A 6,684-nucleotide genomic window follows, 5' to 3' on the forward strand; every position below is an offset into this window, starting at 1 on the left:
CAACTGCCTATAGTCAAACACAGGTCTCCAGGTCGTCCTTCTTCTATACTAAGATCATGGGAGAGGATAAAAGCATTGTTGCTATGTCTAATCATCCCAGCTGCAAGCATTTCTTGAACTTGTTTTTCCATCTAATCCTTTAGGGCAGGAGCAATCCTGTAGGGTCAGATGGAAACAGGTTGAGCTCCAGGGATTAAGGGAATGGTGTGATCATACTTTCTTCTGGGAGGAAGGCCAATAAGAGCTGCAAAAACAAGAGCAAACTTATCCAATAATTCCTTTGTCGGTGTACTAAGATCTGGGTCCTCAGTACCCCAGACTTGTGCACAGGTAGTAGCAGCCTTCCCGACGGCAAGGCTTGCCGGGGGGCAATTAAGAACAAGATCAAGACCAGTTGAAAAGATGCGAAGAAGACACCCAAGCCAGAGATTAGAAGTACAAAAGATCAAGCTTGGGGTTGCCGGCAAGTTAGTGAAGACTCGGCAAGCTCCGGGCCCAACAAGTTTCCACTGCCTTGCCACCACTCCACCTCATCGACCAGCTTGTCACTTGTCGTATAGGTGTCAAGCGGGCAAGCAGTTAGGTGAGCTTTTCCTGGGCACGTGGCAGCTCGCCGCCGAAGACGCAACTTTAATGACACCCGTTCCAGGATCGTGTCAAGGAAATATGAGGTAGATGGGCGAACGACACAGAAGGAGAGACAACTCTTGTCGGGGAGCTCCATCAACATGACACCTAACGGCGCATTTAATGCGTTTGTCCTAACCCGTCAGAGTTAGGTATTTTTCACTATAGCCACTATTCGCCTTATGTAATTACCATTTTGCCACTATGGTGACCCCTTTCTCTATAAAAGGAGGCCCATGTCTACCTTTACAAAGGTCGACACTTTGCTCAATTACACGCATAACTGCACTTCCCGCGCAACCTTGCTGACAAGTAGCGCTCCTTGTACTTGTGCTCACACACTCAATACAACAAAGCAGGAGTAGGGTTTTACGCTTCACAGCGGCCCGAACCTAGGTAAACTTTGTGCGTTCTGCTAGTTCTGCTCTTTGTGCTTGCTTATCTCCCTAGTCGAACCGCAAAGGGGCCTTTGCTGGTCCCATACTATGCATGACATCTTTGGCGCGCCAGGCAGGGAGATCACTTGCGTGAACCTGATCTAGCAGTTAGCGCGTCAGCTTCATCATCTTCATCATCATGGATCCCAAGAAGAAGGGCGCCATAGCGGTCAGTCCTTCTATGTCCAAGTTGATGACGCCCATGCAAACGGGCGACGGCACGGGCGGCGACGGAGGAGGCGGAGGTCACGAGCAGTTTCCGCGACGTTCTGGCGATCAGAGCCAGGTGAGCGACATCGTCCATGACAACCCACATGCCACCAGGTCCAAGGACGGAGCCATGCTGCCTGCGGGTGGCATGGCGAACTCCAAGGACGGCACGACGCCCTCAAAGTCACCCATGCCGGCGCACACATCACGACCATCTCAGGTCACGCGCGATGAGCAGCGCCATGCCATCGGCAGCTCCGAGCGTCCCCATGGCAAAGCCCTTATGTATCATTCTCAGGATGTGCAGGGCCAACATGCACGACAATATGCTGGCGAAAACAGGCCACGGTCGCAGGTTCGAGACGGAGCTCCTTCCATGTCTGTTGGAAGCAAGAACACCTCTCGTTCCTCACACCTTTCCATGCCATCAACGCCATCAGAAGTTGTTGCACGTGCACAATTGCTCCTGAACTTCCCTCATGTTGTGGAGAAGATGGAGTGGAGAGCTACTATTCAGAGCCTCCTTAGCTTCGCCAAAAACGACAAGCCGTAGTAGGTGGGGCCCTCACAGCAGCAGCCCACCGCTCCGGTGCGTGCTACCGGCGACAGGACTGGAGGTGATGCGGCCACGATGCAGTCCCCTCCACGACAACAACAGCGGCCGAGTCAGCGGGTCGACGCCCATGATGACATGTCCATGGTGTCGTCCGATCCACGAACTCACTGCGATCGGCGCCAAGTTCTTCAAGCACGGCGCGGAGAATATGCCCGTAGTACCATAGAATGACGACGGGAAGCACGCCGTCAATCTGATAGGCGCGCAGGGCCCACTATTGATGAGCCCGCGCCAGTGTACACTAGATACTTACCTTATGAGGTGGGTTACCCAGCGTTTGCACGAGAGTTGCGACAAGTTCAGTGGCCCACTTCCCGACACTTCAAGCCAGAACTGCCGGAGAAATATGACGACAAGATTCATCCGTCACAGTCCTATGCATATACACCATCGCGTTGCAAGCTGCCGGGGCTCGTGACAAGAAGATCCTTGCCAACTACTTTCCTTGGAGCTAAAGCCTAATATTTGATCATGGTTGATGAACTTGCCGGAGAACTCCATCTCCTCGTGGTTGGGTCTATGCCATCATTTCTTGGACAATAGGTAAGAAAATAAATGTAATCTAGGGATAACTAGAAATTCTCACCGAGCAACCTGAAAACTGATACCACTTGATAGAGGCGAGGGTCCCGATCTTTCGATTAGATGGTAACTATCGATTTGATGGAGACAACTTTGATGATTCGACTACAAACGTGCGCCCACGTTGCGCCTTAGTAATCGCTAAACCAATCTCCCGAGGTTACTGACAATGCCGGAAACACAATCAGCCTGACCACGAAGGTCTATTCTTGCAAGCAATCGAGGAACGAGCAAGAATATGATAAAGCAATCTAAATATTACAAATATATGAAGTATTGATAATGGTGTGGATTCGTAAGCAGTCTTCGCCTGGTCATTGGATACAAACTAAGTACACGAAGTTGCAATGGCTAACTTTTAACTAAACAAATCCCAAGTAAAAAAGCTACTAGATTGATCTACTTGTTGGAAATATGCCCTAGAGGCAATAATAAATAGGTTATTATTATATTTCCTTGTTCATGATAATCGTTTATTATCCATGCTAGAATTGTATTGATTGGAAACTCAGATACATGTGTGGATACATAGACAACACCATGTCCCTAGTAAGCCTCTAGTTGACTAGCTCGTTGATCAATAGATGGTTACGGTTTCTTGACCATGGACATTGGATGTCGTTGATAACGGGATCACATCATTAGGAGAATGATGTGATGGACAAGACCCAATCCTAAGCCTAGCACAAGATCGTGCAGTTCGTTTGCTAAGAGCTTTTCTAATGTCAAGTATCATTTCCTTGGACCATGAGATTGTGCAACTCCCGGATACCGTAGGAATGCTTTGGGTGTACCAAACGTCACAACGTAACTGGGTGGCTATAAAGGTGCACTACAGGTATCTCCGAAAGTGTCTGTTGGGTTGGCACGAATCGAGACTGGGATTTGTCACTCCGTGTAAACGGAGAGGTATCTCTGGGCCCACTCGGTAGGACATCATCATAATGTGCACAATGTGACCAAGGAGTTGATCACGGGATGATGTGTTACGGAACGAGTAAAGAGACTTGCCGGTAACGAGATTGAACAAGGTATCGGGATACCGACGATCGAATCTCGGGCAAGTAACATACCGATAGACAAAGGGAATTGTATACGGGATTGATTGAATCCTCGACATCGTGGTTCATCCGATGAGATCATCGAGGAGCATGTGGGAGCCAACATGGGTATCCAGATCCCGCTGTTGGTTATTGACCGGAGAGTCGTCTCGGTCATGTCTGCATGTCTCCCGAACCCGTAGGGTCTACACACTTAAGGTTCGGTGACGCTAGGGTTATAGAGATATTAGTATGCGGTAACCCGAAAGTTGTTCGGAGTCCCGGATGAGATCCCGGACGTCACGAGGAGTTCCGGAATGGTCCGGAGGTAAAGATTTATATATGGGAAGTCTTATTTTGGTCGCCGGAAAAGTTTCGCACTTTATCGGTATTGTACCGGGAGTGCCGAAAGGGGTCCGGGGGTCCACCAAGGGGGTCCACCAGCCCCGGGGGGGCACATGGGCTGTAGGGGGTGCGCCTTGGCCTATATGGGCCAAGGGCACCAGCCCCAAGAGGCCCATGCGCCAAGAGATAAGAAAAAGGGAGAGTCCTAAAGGGGGAAGGCACCTCCGAGGTGCCTTGGGGAGGAAGGACTCCTCCCTGGCCGCACCCTTCCTTGGAGGAAGGGCCAAGGCTGCGCCCCCCCCTCTCCCTTGGCCCTATATATAGTGGGGGGAGGGAGGGCAGCAATACCTAAGCCCTGGCGCCTCCCTCTCCCTCCCGTGACACCTCTTCCTCCCCGCTTGCGCTTGGCGAAGCCCTGCCGGGATCCCGCTACTTCCACCACCACGCCGTCGTGCTGCTGGATCTCCATCAACCTCTCCTCCCCCCTTGCTGGATCAAGAAGGAGGAGACGTCGCTGCTCCGTACGTGTGTTGAACGCGGAGGTGCCGTCCGTTCGGCGCTAGGATCATCGGTGATTTGGATCACGACGAGTACGACTCCATCAACCCCGTTCTCTTGAACGCTTCCGCTCGCGATCTACAAGGGTATGTAGATGCACTCCTTCCCTCTCGTTGCTAGTAAACTCCATAGATTGATCTTGGTGATGCGTAGAAAATTTTGAATTTCTGCTACGTTCCCCAACAGTGGTATCAGAGCTAGGTCTATGCGTAGTTTCTATGCACGAGTAGAACACAAAGTAGTTGTGGGCGTCGATGTTGCCAATTCTTCTTGCCGCTACTAGTCTTATCTTGTTTCGGCGGCATTGTGGGATGAAGCGGCCCGGACCGACCTTACACGTACGCTTACGTGAGACAGGTTCCACCGACTGACATGCACTAGTTGCATAAGGTGGCCAGCGGGTGTCTGTCTCTCCCAATTTAGTCGGAATGGATTCGATGAAAAGGGTCCTTATGAAGGGTAAATAGAAATTGGCATATCACGTTGTGGTTTTACGTAGGTAAGAAACGTTCTTGCTAGAAACCTATAGAAGCCACGTAAAAGCATGCAACAACAATTAGAGGACGTCTAACTTGTTTTTGCAGCATGTGTTGTGTGATGTGATATGGCCAGAAGATGTGATGAATGATATATGTGATGTATGAGATTGATCATGTTCTTGTAATAGGAATCACAACTTGCATGTCGATGAGTATGAAAACCGGCAGGAGCCATAGGAGTTGTCTTTATTTTTTGTATGACCTGCGTGTCATTGAATAACGCCATGTAAATTACTTTACTTTATTGCTAAACACGTTAGCCATGTAAGAAGAAGTAATCGTTGGCGTGACAACTTCATGAAGACACGATGATGGAGATCATGGTGTCATGCCGGTGACGAAGATGATCATGGCGCCCCGAAGATGGTGTTCAAACGAGCAAAATGATATTGGCCATATCATGTCACTATTTGATTGCATGTGATGTTTATCATGTTATGCATCTTATTTGCTTAGAACGACGGTAGCATAAATAAGATGATCCCTCACTAAAATTTCAAGAGAAGTGCTCCCCCTAACTGTGCACCGTTGCGAAGGTTCGTTGTTTCGAAGCACCACGTGATGATCGGGTGTGATAGATTCTAACGTTCGAATACAACGGGTGTTGACGAGCCTAGCATGTACAGACATGGCCTCGGAACACATGCGAAACACTTAGGTTGACTTGACGAGCCTAGCATGTACAGACATGGCCTCGGAACACAAGAGACCGAAAGGTCGAACATGAGTCGTATAGCAGATACGATCAACATGGAGATGTTCACCGATGATGACTAGTCCGTCTCACGTGATGATCGGACACGGCCTAGTTTGACTCGGATCATGTATCACTTAGATGACTAGAGGGATGTCTATCTGAGTGGGAGTTCTTTAAATAATCAGATGAACTTCATTATCATGAACATAGTCAAAAGGTCTTTGCAAATTATGTCATACGCTTTAGTTCTACTGTTTAAGATATGTTCCTAGAGAAAATTTAGTTGAAAGTTGGTAGTAGCAATTATGCGGACCGGGTCCGTAAACTGAGGACTGTCCTCATTGCTGCACAGAAGGCTTATGTCCTTAATGCACCGCTCGGTGTACTGAACCTCAGCGTCGTATGTAGATGTTGCGGAACATCTGACATACACATTTTGATAACTACGTGATAGTTCAGTGCGTAATGCTAACGGTTTAGAATTGTGGCACCAAAGACGGTTTTTGAAACGTCGCAGAACATATGAGATGTTCCGAAGACTGAAATTGGGATTTCAGACTAGTGCCCGCGTCAAGAGGTATGAGACCTCTGACAAGTTTCTTAAGCCTGAAGACTAAGGGAGAAAAGCTCAATCGTTGAGCATGTACTCAGATTGTCTGAGTACTACAATCGCTTGAATCGAGTGGGAGTTAATCTTCCAGATGAGATAGTGATGATTCTCCATAATCACTGCCACCAAGCTATTAGAGCTTCGTGATGAACTATAAATATCAGGGATAGTTATGATGATCCTTGAGCTATTCGCGATGTTTGACACCGCGAGAGTAGAAATCAAGAAGGAGCATCAATTGTTGATGGTTTGTAAAACCACTAGTTTCTAGAAGGGCAAGAGCAAAAGGGATACTTCATGAAACAGCAAATCATTTGCTGCTCTAGTGAAGAAACCCAAGGTTGAACCCAAACCCGGGACTAAGTGCTTCTGTAATGAGGGGAACGGTCACTGAAGCAGTACTACCCTAGATACTTGGTAGAT

This window comes from Triticum aestivum, chromosome 5D, assembly GCF_018294505.1.
Source record: "Triticum aestivum cultivar Chinese Spring chromosome 5D, IWGSC CS RefSeq v2.1, whole genome shotgun sequence".
NCBI classification, from domain to species: Eukaryota; Viridiplantae; Streptophyta; class Magnoliopsida; order Poales; family Poaceae; genus Triticum; species Triticum aestivum.